The sequence below is a fragment of the Sciurus vulgaris genome, assembly GCF_902686455.1.
Source record: "Sciurus vulgaris genome assembly, chromosome: 3".
Taxonomy (NCBI): domain Eukaryota; kingdom Metazoa; phylum Chordata; class Mammalia; order Rodentia; family Sciuridae; genus Sciurus; species Sciurus vulgaris.
The window spans coordinates 66,201,802-66,214,570 of record NC_136463.1 but is presented as its reverse complement, the minus strand read 5'-3'; the positions used below and the strand labels follow the sequence as shown (position 1 = coordinate 66,214,570).

The window sequence follows — 12,769 nt, the reverse complement described above, 5'->3', positions numbered from 1 at the left end:
GAAAAAGATTTGTTGAACAAACAAATAATCACATTGCATGAAAGTCTGCGGTGGGCTTTCTTTTTCATATGACCTTATTTCCTACAGGCTCTAATTGTCTAAATTAGCACCATAGAATACATTACCCCAGGAATCCGCAGTCTTTATCCCCTCGATGCTCGGCACCCTGTTTCTTTGAATTCTTTGTCTCATTCTCATCCTCTCTCTGGATCTGTAAAGATGCTCAGCTCCCCAGTCTCTCATTAAGGTGTATTGTCAGGTCCTTATGAAGATGGAACTGTTATACCAGAAAGAAAGAGCAAGACACACTCGCTTAGAAACCCTGTTCAATGTTTGAATGTTAAATGTGCCATTTTATTATCATTAGGATTGCTCCCACTTAATGAAACAGCATTAGCACCGAGGCGGCTGGCCTCCTTGCACTAATTGCTTTGGAAGGAAACGGGCTCATAATGACCCCAGGGTGGCTGGAGGGGAGAAGGGTATAAACAGGGACTCAGGCAAGGCTTGGATGCACTCAGATGAAACCCAAGCAGGGGGACCTCCAGATCGGTTCAGTTCCATCCTGGAGAAGAGGATTTTAAATGCTCTGGGGAGAGAAAAGCTGGGACTGGGTGGGGTAGATATTTAGGAGGAGTCTCGGAGTGGGGAAGCATGGGCAATAGGAATAAGAGGCAAAATATCCCCAAGGAAAATACAACACAGGAAATTACTCTTCAACTGCCTCAATCCTTAAATTTCTAGGCACATGTATTAGCACTGATTTCTCCAGTGAGTTATAAAAGCCAGCTGACCCCGTCAACTCCATGCCAAGTCTGCTTTTTGGGTGATCTCTGGTGGTTCTCTGAACCTCAGCCTCTGTAAAATGGGAATAATAATACTGACCATGGCTATAGGGGTGTGTGAGTGTCAAATAAGTTCATTCATTCATTCAATATACAGATAATTATTTAGCTTCTACCATGTAACAGGCACTGTACTAGGCAATGTGGATGTATCACTCAATGATACAGAGACAAATCACTGTTCTGAAACAAGATGTTGGCTCCTCAAAAATAGGGCTGGGGTTGTAACTTAGTGGTGGACCGCTTGCCTGGAACATGTGACACACTGGGTTCGCTCCTCAGCACCACATAAAAATAAATAAAATAAAGGTATCGTGTCCATCTACAACCAAAAATATTTTAAAAAAATAAAAATAGAACTACCATATGATCCAGTAATTCCACTTCTAGATGTATACTCAAAAGAATTGAAAACAAGGTCTCCAAAAGGTTTTTTTCTTTTTTTGAGGTACTAAAGATTGAACTCAGGGGTGCTCTACCACTGAGCTACATCCCCAGTTCTTTTCTTTTCCCTCCTCCTCGCCTCCTCCTTCTTACCTCCTCCTCTTTCTCCTCCTCCTCCTCCTTCTTCTTTAATTGTAGATGCACACAATACCTTTTATAAAAAATATATATTTTTTTTAGTTGTAGATGGACACAATATCTTTATTTATTCATTTACTTTTTAACGGGGTGCTGAGGATCAAACCCAGTGCCTCACATGTGTTAGACAAGTGCTCTATCGCTAAGCTACAGCCATAGCCCCCCAGCCCTTTTTCATTTTGAGACAGGGTCTCACTAAGTTGCCCAGGCTGGCCTCCAACTTTCAATCCTCCTGCCTCAGCTTCCAGAATAGCTGGGATTACAGGTGTGCACCATGATTCCTTGCTCAAAAAGGTTATTTATAAACCCACATTTAGGACAGTATTATTCACAATGGCCAAGAGGTGGAAACAACCAGATATCCATTGATAGTTGAGTGGATGAACAACATGGAATATGTACATACAACAGGATACAATTCAGCATCAAAAAGGAAGACAATTCTGCCAGCACAGTGGCACACACCTATAATCCTAGACGCTCCGGAGGCTGAGGCAGGAGGATGGAAAAAGTTCAAAGCCAGTCTCAGCAACAGCAAGGCACTAAGCAATTCAGTGAGACCCTGTCTCTAAATAAAACATGAAAAAGGGCCGGGGATGTGGCTCAGTGGTTGAGTGCCTCGGAGTTCAATCCCTGTACCAAAAAAAAAAAAAAAAAAAAGAAGAAGACAATTCTGATACATGCTACAATATGAATGAAACTCAGAGACATTGTGCTAAGTAAAATAAGCCAGACACAAAAGGACGGACACTCTACCATTCTACTTTATACCAGTACAGTGGTCACATTCATAGAGATAGAGGGTAGTGTGGTGTTTCAGGGACTGAGAGGAGGAGGACATGGGATTTGTTTGTGGGTATAGAGTTTCAGTTTTGTAAGACAGAAAGTGTTCTGGAGAGCAGTTGCACAATAATGTGAATATACTTAATGCCACTGAACTATGTACACCTAAAAATGGCCAAGATGGTAAATTTTATGCTATGTGTATTTGATCCCAATTGTAAAAATTCCTATTTCAATAGATTGCAGTTCAGTAAGAAGACATGTAAGCAATACATATTAAGTAAATCATGTCATATATTAGAAAGTGATCATTAGAAAGTGATCTGTTGTAAAACAAGCAGGATGAGGACAGGGAGTGCTGGGGGGATTCTGACCTTTTCAGTGGGTGGTTAGGGTTAGTCCAGCTGGGGCAGGGGATTGCAGTGCTGGGGCTGGAACCCAGGGCCTTGCTCCTGCTAGGCAAGTGCTACTGAGCTACACCCCTGGCCTGAGGCGGGGCTTTGAGCAGAGTTGGAGGAGGGGAAGGTGTGAGGCATGCAGGTATCTGGATTGACGGGGAGAGAGAAATGAGATATGTAGAGAGACCCATATATGCTCCTAGTGGCCCTGAAGCTGACAAAGCCGGGGAGAGAGGGTGTTAGGAATGTCCCCTTTTGCTCCTGATGCCTGCAGCTCTCTCTGCCTCTTCTCTTGGTGCCATCCTCCTCCCCCAGCCAGCTGCAGCTCCCCTTCCAAAATATCCAGCCTTATTCAGCTTGTCGGTGACAGCTAAAGGAGGGGACCAATGTCTCATGGAGGCTGAGAAAGGACAAATGGGGGAGGCTACCAAGCCCTGTCTGAGCTGGTGAAAGCCTGTGTGTGTGCTAGGAGACAGCAGAGGGAGAGCAGGGGCGAGTGGTAGGCTGGAGTCAGCAAAGAACGGAGCCAGGCACGAACTGGACAAGAGGAGACTGGCAAGGTGCAGCCCAAAGGGCAGGCCAGATCTCCAGGGGTGCTGTAGCCCCAAAGTCAAAGGCCATGGGTAGGAACGCCCATGTGGGAAGAAGTGGGAATTTCATAGTAGGGGTGGCATGGGATCGCAAAGGGGAGAGGCACTGTAAGAAATAGTTGTTGGGCATAGAAGAAAGCCAAGGTTAATTCAGAAGGGGCTGGAGGATGACTTGATGAAGGATTGGCCCAAACAGGCCACTCGATATCGTCTGGCTGCTTCCCTTCCACCTGAGGTGGCCAGGCATCCCCTTTCAGGCAGCCCCTGAGTATCTTCAAGATGGAAGGATATCAAAATCAATCGGGCAGGCAATAAGAGACCTCTGGAAGGGCAACTGGGGTCCTCACAGGCTGCAGGGGAGAGATAAGGGCAATGAAGAGAAAGAGGCTGGTGTGGTTGCCAACCAGACTAAAGAAAACAGAGGCAGGCTAAAAATAGACTGGGGTGGGGAGGGAGGAGAGCCAGACCCAAAAAGGAGGGAGAGCCGAGGCAATCGATGCCATCGTGTCTCTGACCCAATTCTTCATCTCTCAGCCTCACCAAACTGACAAATGAGTTCTTGGTGGGGAAATAGGGAAAAGACTGGTGCAAAGGGAGGAGAGTCAGGGGAAGTAATTTGGGTCCTAAGAACTAGGTGATTGTGGGATACAAATCAGTAGCCATAGTGTGGAAAACAGGAGATACTTGGTGTGGTTAGTAGCCTCCACACTCTCCCTGGAGTGTGGTGTTCTGGAACAGGTTTCAGAGCTTAAGGGATGTGAGTCTTACTTGGAAGAAGTTCAATGATCTAGAAAGGTTTAGTCTGGACACAGTAGGCTGGAGAGTAACTGGAGGACTGCATTTCACTCCTCAGGGAGAACAATTAAAGGGAATTAAAGTTATTTCAGTGGTGGGCTATCAGTGTAGTAAGAGAGATTTAGGTTAGACTTCAGGAAACCCATACCGTTAGGCAGATATGTGAGATAGTAAAACAGGTCTGTGAGCTCTCTTAGGGTATTTTTTCCTTCTAAACAATGAGAAGCCCATCTGTTTGGGTCTACAGAGGTACATTGGAAGGCCAGGGCTCCCCACGAAACCTCTGGAAGACTGCTGACTAGAGAGGGGGAGGTGTCTAGGAATCTCATTACCCTGGAGGTTGGGTAAGAAATGGGTGTTTGGGCTCAGGCGGTGGGGAGTGGGAAGCACAAGGTGGGCTGGATCTGTGGGCCCTGGAGGCAGCAGGGAGGGGCAGGATTCTAACATGCAGGACCCATTGGCATTTACATAACTTTGAATAATGAATAAGCCCAGCTCTGGGGTTCGTAGTCCGCACTGCTCATCTGCATCTTTATTAAGCTTTATAAATGATTCAGCTCCCTACCCCTTCCCCCAGCCCTGCCCAGCCTGCCCCAAGCATCAGGGTAGTTGATTGCTCATTATTTTAGACTAGATTTGTTTCACCAACATTCAGTGAGGCATGGAGTGGGGGACACAGGAGGGAGGAACACATCCAGAAGGCTAGTGGATGGAGGGGCAGAGGAGTGGAGGACAGACCCAGCCGCAGTGAGAAGCGGGCTCTTGGTTGGGAGCCCTAGGGATGAAGATGTCATTCAACATGTTCCTGGGGCCAGCATCTTAAGGAGAGATTGGTTTCTTAGATTCCCCAAAGTGTGCTGGATTCGAATCCCACACAAATCCCCGGTTTCCCTTACATCTGCTGCCAAGCCCCCAGCAGGCCCCTTGCTCAGCTCCAGCTCCTCACACAGTCGCTTGAGCAGCTACAGAGTATAGCCCCCGGGGAAGTTCTCACTTTTTCCTGAGGCAGGAATTTTGCTATTTTCTCGGGGAAAAAAAAAAAAAAAAAAAAATCTGCTACGCTTGCAAGGCAAGAACAAGCACCAGGCATATTAGGGGAGAAAGAGAAAGAACAGGAGCACATGGTATGTGAATTTGTAGGGGAAAGGAATGCTCTGTCCGCGGAAAGTTTGAGCAAACCTCAAAAAAGGAACCCGGAGATGCGCAGCTCAGCCTGTCCGAACAGGCGTCTTAGTGCCAACTGCCCTGGGAGCTGCCGTGTCTCCTTGCTCGAGCCAGGGAGAAGTATTTAACAGCCTGGATGTGGAGGAGTTGGCAGGAGACTCCTAGTGGGGGGAAAGGTAGAGCATTTCTCAACCCTGGCTGCACATTAAAGCCACCTGGGGAGCTTTAAAAAATATGATGCTTGGGTCCCACCCAAGGCCAATTAAATCAGAATTCCTAAGAGAAAAAGCCCTGAGCACAGTATTTTTTTTTCCAAAGCTGCTCAATCTTGTTTCAATCCTGGTTTGAACAAACGAACACACACACATATGCACATTTATGTATAGACACATACATACACATATGTTTACTAAATATGTAACTAAAACACACATATAAATGTATATTAAGAATTTACAATAAGATCAGGGAAATTTTAACATTAACTGGAGTAGGCCCAGTGGTGTTTGCCTAATATCAGCAACTCAGGAGGCTGAGACAGGAAGATCACAAGTTTGAGGCCAGCCTCAGCAACTCAGCCAGTCTCAAACCAAACAAACAAAAAAACAAACAAAGGAGTGGGGCCAGGGTGCATTTGCGCATTTCTGTAATCCCAGGAGGCAGGAGGATCAAAAGTTCAAATTCAACCTCAACAATTTAGTAAGGCCCTAAGCAACTCAGCAAGATCCTGTCTTTCAATAAAAAATGCAAAAAAGGGCTGGGGATGTGGCTCAGTGGTAAAGCACCCCTGGGTTCAATCCCTAGTACCAAAGAAACAAACAAGAAATAAAAGAAAAATGAAAAAAAATTGGCTGGATATTTGATATTAAGGAATTATTGATCATTTTTAAAGTGTGATAAGAGTATTGTGATTATGTTTTTTTAAGGAGTCGTTTTCTTTTCTTTGAAGGATCAATACTAAAGGATTCCCTGATGAAACATCACCAGATCTTCAGTCAGTCTCAAAACAAACCAGTGAAGGGAAAGAAGAAGTGGGTGGGGCGAGATTCACTGTTGAAGCTGCTTTAATTTTACTTTTTATATACAAACCAAAATAGCAACACTCCTTTCTCATGTTTTTCTGACATGCAGCAAAGCCAGGCACTTAGGAGGACAAGGCCACCACGGCACCTGGGAGAACAGATTTACAGGACCCGAAGTAACAGGTCTTCCTATTTATTGCCCCACCCCACCCCCAGGCAGCACAGTTGGGGACACTTGGGAGCAAAAATAACTGGTTGCTAGAGATGCAACTTCCCTGGCACTCTGAGCTCTGCAGGTTTCTTCTTCATGTGCCCACCCAGTCTGGCGGACTGAGAACTCCCACGGGTGCTCTGTGAACCGGGCCTGGTGGGTGGACAGAGGGGAGCCACCTGCTTAAGGCACTTCACTCAAGCTGTCTCCTTACCTTCTCCTAACTGGCTCCATAGAAGTCAGACATACACTGCCCTTCACTGCTGCTCCCTGTGCTGTCACTCCCCAGATGGGCTCATCTGTGTCTGCCAGGGAACAGTAGCCTAGTTGACATCATCAGGGAGGTGAAGGGACACGAGTCCAAAAAAAGCACTGATACGGGCTGGGGAGATAGCTCAGTCGGTAGAGTGCTTGCCTTGCAAGCACAAGGCCCTGGATTTGATCCCCAGCACCGGGAAAAAAAAAAAAAAAAAAGGCACGAATACCCAGGTACCTACAGACAGACTCAGGAATGAAGGTCTCAGTGGCTGCTACCAGAGCTGGTCTGAGCTGCTGAGCAATTGCCTGGTAGCAGATCCTATTTGCATATCACTCCTTAAATGAAAAAATCCAAATCAATCCCATATTCCCAGGTTTCTTCCATCCTGGACTGGATAGGTCTCCCTAGCCTTGGCCTGCCCGTGGACCCACCATCCCATTTTCTTCACATGTTCTTGAAAAATAAATTCTTGCCCTTTCAAGGTGAATGCCCCCGACCCACCACAGAACTCAGCCTTGCCCACCACCCAGCCCTGACCGTGGCACCACCAGCTCGGATCTCCTGCTCTGTTTGGGGCTCAATCAGTCTTCTCCGCTCCATTACCTTCTCCCGATGGCCTCTAGGGGCTGAGGAGGAGGGAGGGTTGGAGGGGGTCTGCTTAAGAGGCTTTTGGAATCTGTGCCTGCGCATCACCCGTTGCCATGAGTTATTTCAGCGCCGATGTTTGTCTCGAGCTGATTATTCCAGCCTGAGAACAGGTGGAGCAGCCTGCGGTGGCTTATTCGTCAGCCAAGGCCATCTGTTCCCAACAAGCTGAGATTTGTAGCTGATTTCTACTGGGGAGCAAGGGATGGGGGTGGGGAGGGACACGGAGATCGACACCCCAGGAGACTTACTCCTCCCAGAACTTTGGGGATGCCTGAAGTCCCAGATGAGCCCTTGTACAAGGAAGACTTATTTTCCCAGAGAAGCTCCCTGGTCACTAAACTCAGCAACAATGCATTTCCTTAAGAAGCTAAACCTTCTCAGATGGAACTAGGTATTAGAAGCACAAATCTATTAGCCAAGTCTAGCCAGTGATCTATGTTCCCCCTTAGAGATATTTTCTTTCTTTCTTTCTTTCTTTTTAAAGTACATAACCATGACACAAATATCCTAAATGATCTTCTCAACTCTACCACCAGTCCCTTTATCAACACAAATGTCCTCAAACCCGTCACCTGCAGGAGGACTCCAGGCTGCTTGAGAGAGCGAGGTCTAGACCCTCTCCTCTCCCCAATCCCTGCTCCCTTCCCCTAAAGACCCTCTTCAAGTTCCACCCTCCAATCTGTTCCTCTTCCAGCTTCCACTCTCAGCCATGCCAGGAGCTGTCTGCTGCTTTAAGAACTGCTTTCCCTGAGAAAGGAATCTAAGCAGTTTCTAAGCAGCTTTGCCACATGGTTTACCGGCCACCCAAGGCTAAGATTTCTATACAGAAAGAAGTTACTCTGAACCGTCACCCTCATAACACAATTTGGGGGACCTTCTTTGTTGTTGGTAGATACATCTGTACTGACCTAAAAATTGCATGAAAATTTGATATCAAGAGATAGATATTGTATCTATAATTTCACATCCCAAAATAAGACTATAGTTTTTAGAGATTCTTTTTTATTTTTTGGAGGGCTATGTTACCCAGGCTGGCCCTCGCTCCTGAGTTCAAGTGATCCTCCACAGCTTCCCAAGTAACTGGGACTAGAAGCATGTGCTGCAGTGCCTCACTCCTTGTAATATTTATTTATGTATTTCAGTGCCAGGGATCAAACCTTGGGCCTCACACATGATAGGAAAGTGCTCTACCACGAGCTACATCCCCAGCTCCCTAATAGCCTAAGAGCACATGTACTTTTGTTATGTATCTGTGTAACCTTAAGAACCCAGTAACAACTATAAGTCTGCCTCACTTTCTAGTTGGTTCTTTAGGCTTATTTCAGCAGAAGCTCCTTTTCTACTATTAAATCCTATCGCCAGAAAGGACAGGCCCCACTGAAGGGCTCAAGGACCCTCAGAAGGCAGACCATAAGGCTTATACTCCCAGTGTAGAACCTCACAGGGAGTGCCAATTCGCAGCATCACTCTCCCTTCTTCATAGACAGCAGTCCCCTGGGGACCAGAAGCTGTCCTTCAGCAAGGGTGTCAACCTGTAATTGATATCAGGCTCTAGGGTTAAGATGAGCCAAGAGACCTATTTCATTACATCCAATTTTACATTTGCCTGGTTGTCAGTTGTTGACCTGTCTTTTAAGACCTAATGTTTCTGAAGCTATTGGCTGCATTGTCCCCATAGCAGGATCTCTCCCTCTCTCTCCATATATATATATTCCACTCTATGCATATTCTCTCTCTCCCTCTTCCTCTCTCTATATATACATATATATATTCCACTTTCAAATTCCCTAGTGTCCTCTCTTCCCCAAATCCATTTGCTTCTTTTCCTAATCTAGTCAGATCATAAATGTGACACAAAACATATAAAAATTTATTAAAATGTGGAAACTCTTTGACTCTTAAGCCACCTCAAATATAATTTGCCTGAATGGTGTCAAAACTTAATATCCTTAAATTTTTTTTTTTTTATAAAACTCATTGCCGACTTTTGATATGGAAAGCAAATTCTATCTGCACATATAAGTATTCCACTGGGAGATTTATGTCACTGACTTCAATCACAAAGCACACAGCCTTTTTAGAATCTCCCTTATTTATATGACCCATCACAGGGGCATACGCTGCAGAAAACTCAATTTCTCTGTAAAATTCCTTCTAAACAAATCTAGCATCCTTGTAACTCCAAAATGGCTATTGCTCTGGATATCTTTCCTCCCAGATCAAATAGCAGAGAATGGTCTGGATTGTTCTGTTGTACTGTCATGAAATTAGACTGAAGCGAATAGAGCTTAAAATATGCATTCCTGGCCATGTGGAACTGTTATTCATATTGTTGGCACAGTGGGAGTGAAGTGAAAATGTGATAATGTATGGGGGATGCTCTGAAATTGTAAAGAGCAACAAAAATGTGAGGTAGGTATTTTTTCACCAAATTGCCAAGAAGTGTTTCCTTTGGAAAGCCAGGCCTTAGTGGACACCAAGTACTGACCATGATAGTGATTTTTTGTTTTCCTGCCCCTTCACTCTACTACAAGGCCAGAATAGTTTGAAACTCCAGGCCAGCTCTTCTGGAATCAAGCTGAAGACTTTGCTTGTAAAGATGACATTGTGTATTGTGTGTGTGTGTGTGTGTGTGTGTGTGTTTCTTTTCCTCTTTTTTTTTTTTTTTTTTTTTTTTAATCTTTTTCTTAATGGGAATTGAACCCAGGGGTACTCTATCACTGAACTCTACCACATCCCCAGTCACCGCCTCCCCTTTTCTTTATTTTATTTAACTTTTTTTTTTTTTTGATACAGGTCTTGCTAAGTTGCCCATGCTGGCCTCAAATGTATGATCCTCCCGCCTCAGTCTCCCAAGTAGGCATGCACCACTGCACCTGGCTGACATCAACTCTCTTAGCCTCAGTGTCCTCCCTGGGACAATGACACTTCACAGTATTGTGACAAATGCTCAAGGAGAGTATGTAGGCAAAGTGCTGGAGTGCTGGAGACATAATATGCGCTCCACAAATAGGAACTGGTTTTCTTACCTTCATCATCTTTTATCCATCATTATTGGCAGACTGTGAAGTAGCTTCAGTCACTCCTTCAGTCTTAGCTCAGACCAAGGACTTCTAAAGCCCTCAAGGTGGGCAGGGGGATATTTCCAGTTGCTGAGAATAGACTGGGCCTCAAGCCTGCTGCCATCGTTAAAAGGGCAACGCCATAGGATTGACCCTGTCATCAGTTTAGGACAGAACTAATGTTGCCCCTTTAAGGGGCGTGGCTTCTGGGCAGTGTCGGGGGAACCTCCAGGCCCACAGAGCTTAGGCTGCAGGCCTCCAAAGTTCCAAAGGCAGTGGACTTGCAAATCAATATGCTAGCGATTTCTTGGTTTCCCGAGAATGGCTGGGTCCACCTTCCGGGACTGCGAGGGAATGAGACTAGGAAATGCAAGAGGAAACTAAAGCGCAAAAAGGCTGGACGGAAACCGACCCCAGACAGACCAAGTTCTGGGAGAAGGCATTCCCCTCCCAGAACTCGCAGCCCCACCGACGCCAACTGTGGGTCCCTCTATCTCTTATCCAGGCGATGAAGGGATCAGGTAGGAGATTCTATTGGCTGCAGTAAAGAGCTCTGGACTTAGGAGGCAAAAGTTTTTGTCAGCAATACCACCTTGTAGTTTCTGGGGAAACTGAGGCCAGAGAGGTTAAGCCCAAGGTTGCAGAGCTAGTGGCAGAAGCCCTCAGTTGAGCAGATTTTGTATTTTTGCTTTGTTTTCACTTTTGCATATGGACACCATGTGGGACGTGCAAAAGCAACAACCCTGAACCCAGAAGCACTTGGTATGTACCAAGCATGTCCCCTGCTGCCCACTGGCCTGGAGGTGGTCAGGAAAGAATATGTCCTAGGGGAAGATAAAAGGAGGTGGTGTGGCTACCAGTGGTAGGCATGGACTGGTCTGAAATGTGTTGCTATACAAAAGGTGATGAACTGTTCCAGTTTCCCTAAGAACCAGCTCAGAGGAAATGAAGGGGGGAACAGAAGGGATTAACATTAGATTTAAGGCAGCAGTTTCTCCTAGGAATGATAATGGGGCCCCTTTTTTAGAGACCAAGGAAGGTTGTCACTTTTGAGGCCTTTGGGAATCCATCTTTTTGTTCCTACAGCCTGTAGAACAGGAATGAGTGAAATTACTTTAAAAAGTCTCCACCTTTCAGGTAAGAGATCTTTTCTTTGGACAGGTCTCCTGGGCTCTTTACCGAGGGTGCGGACAGCAGTCATTCTGGCTCCAGGGCCCTGGGGAGAAACAGCAGTCGTGGCATCTCTTGCAACACGCTCCCTGCCAAATTGATTCAAATTGGCTTGGATATGAACATATGATTAAAGGAGCGGCGCGATTCATTTATCAGGAGAGATTAAAGAGCGGCATCTGCGCAGCCTAGCTGGGGGACAATTAAGGAGCAAATCGCTAAGTGTCTGTGCCACCAGGCACAGGGGCGGGGGATGGGGGAAGGACAACTGGGATAATTTGCCAAGGGGATGCAAGGACAAAAGAAGGTAGTTTGGGGGTCACTGCCTGCCCCTGTATTCTCTAGACACTATGGGGAGTCCTACAGGGCTGTGGTTCACACCCTTGCCTCTGATTTAAGAGCGAGAGCAATCCTGAGGGTCTGTGATTAGAAAGGAGGATCTAATAGGACAGTTTGGAGCCTAGAGCAAGGAAAGATTTGCTTTGTTTCACAGGAATCACATACATCTTAGGGACCACAGCTATAGGTGAGGGCAGGAACTTAAGAGAGCTCTCAAGTTGCACCCCACTTGAAGATGGGCTTCAGTGACTCTGTGGGCCCCTGGACTCCTCTGGGGAGTCGCTGATGCCAAGGGAATCGTTTTCTTTCCAGACTGAAGGCTAGCACCCGGGCCAAGGGGCTTTACAGAAACTTTGAGGATTGGTCATATGAGGTGATGTCCTTTGGCTTCCCCAGAGAGCCTGCAGCACGCTCTACCACCACCTATCTTTTCCAACCTCAAGACCTTTGCATAAACTCCTCTTTTTTACCAACATGACTGTCCCAGCAATATTCACCTGTGTTAAGTGCAATCCTGTCTTCAAGTCCCAGTCCAAAATACCAGCTCCTTTTAGAATCCTTTCAAGTCCCCCCACCCCAAAGAGAATATCTCTGTCCATAATATGCCCAAAGCAACTTCTTTGAACTTCTATTATCTCATATCCTATTCCACATTGGTCTTCTTTGTACAAGACTTTCCCCACCCAAACCTTGTACCATACTAGCAAGTCCAGTGCATATTCTGTGTTTCTGACTCCTCCACTAAAAGAAAGGGACTCTATCCATTCTGAACATCTAGGACCATGCCTAGAGCACAGTAGGCAGTTATAAAATATTTCTCAACTGATGAGCAAATGAATAAATGAATAATCCAAGTTTTCTAACTTTAGCAAAGTCCTTTATCCCAAACCACGATATGGAG

The 12,769-nt window shown here is 45.9% G+C and overlaps 1 long non-coding RNA gene across 1 annotated transcript in view; it reads left to right on the top strand.

Annotated features, from left to right (window-relative positions):
* Window positions 1-12,769, top strand: part of LOC306656133 — a 324,085-nt gene that overhangs the window by 250,639 nt on the left and 60,677 nt on the right. The window lies entirely within an intron of this gene.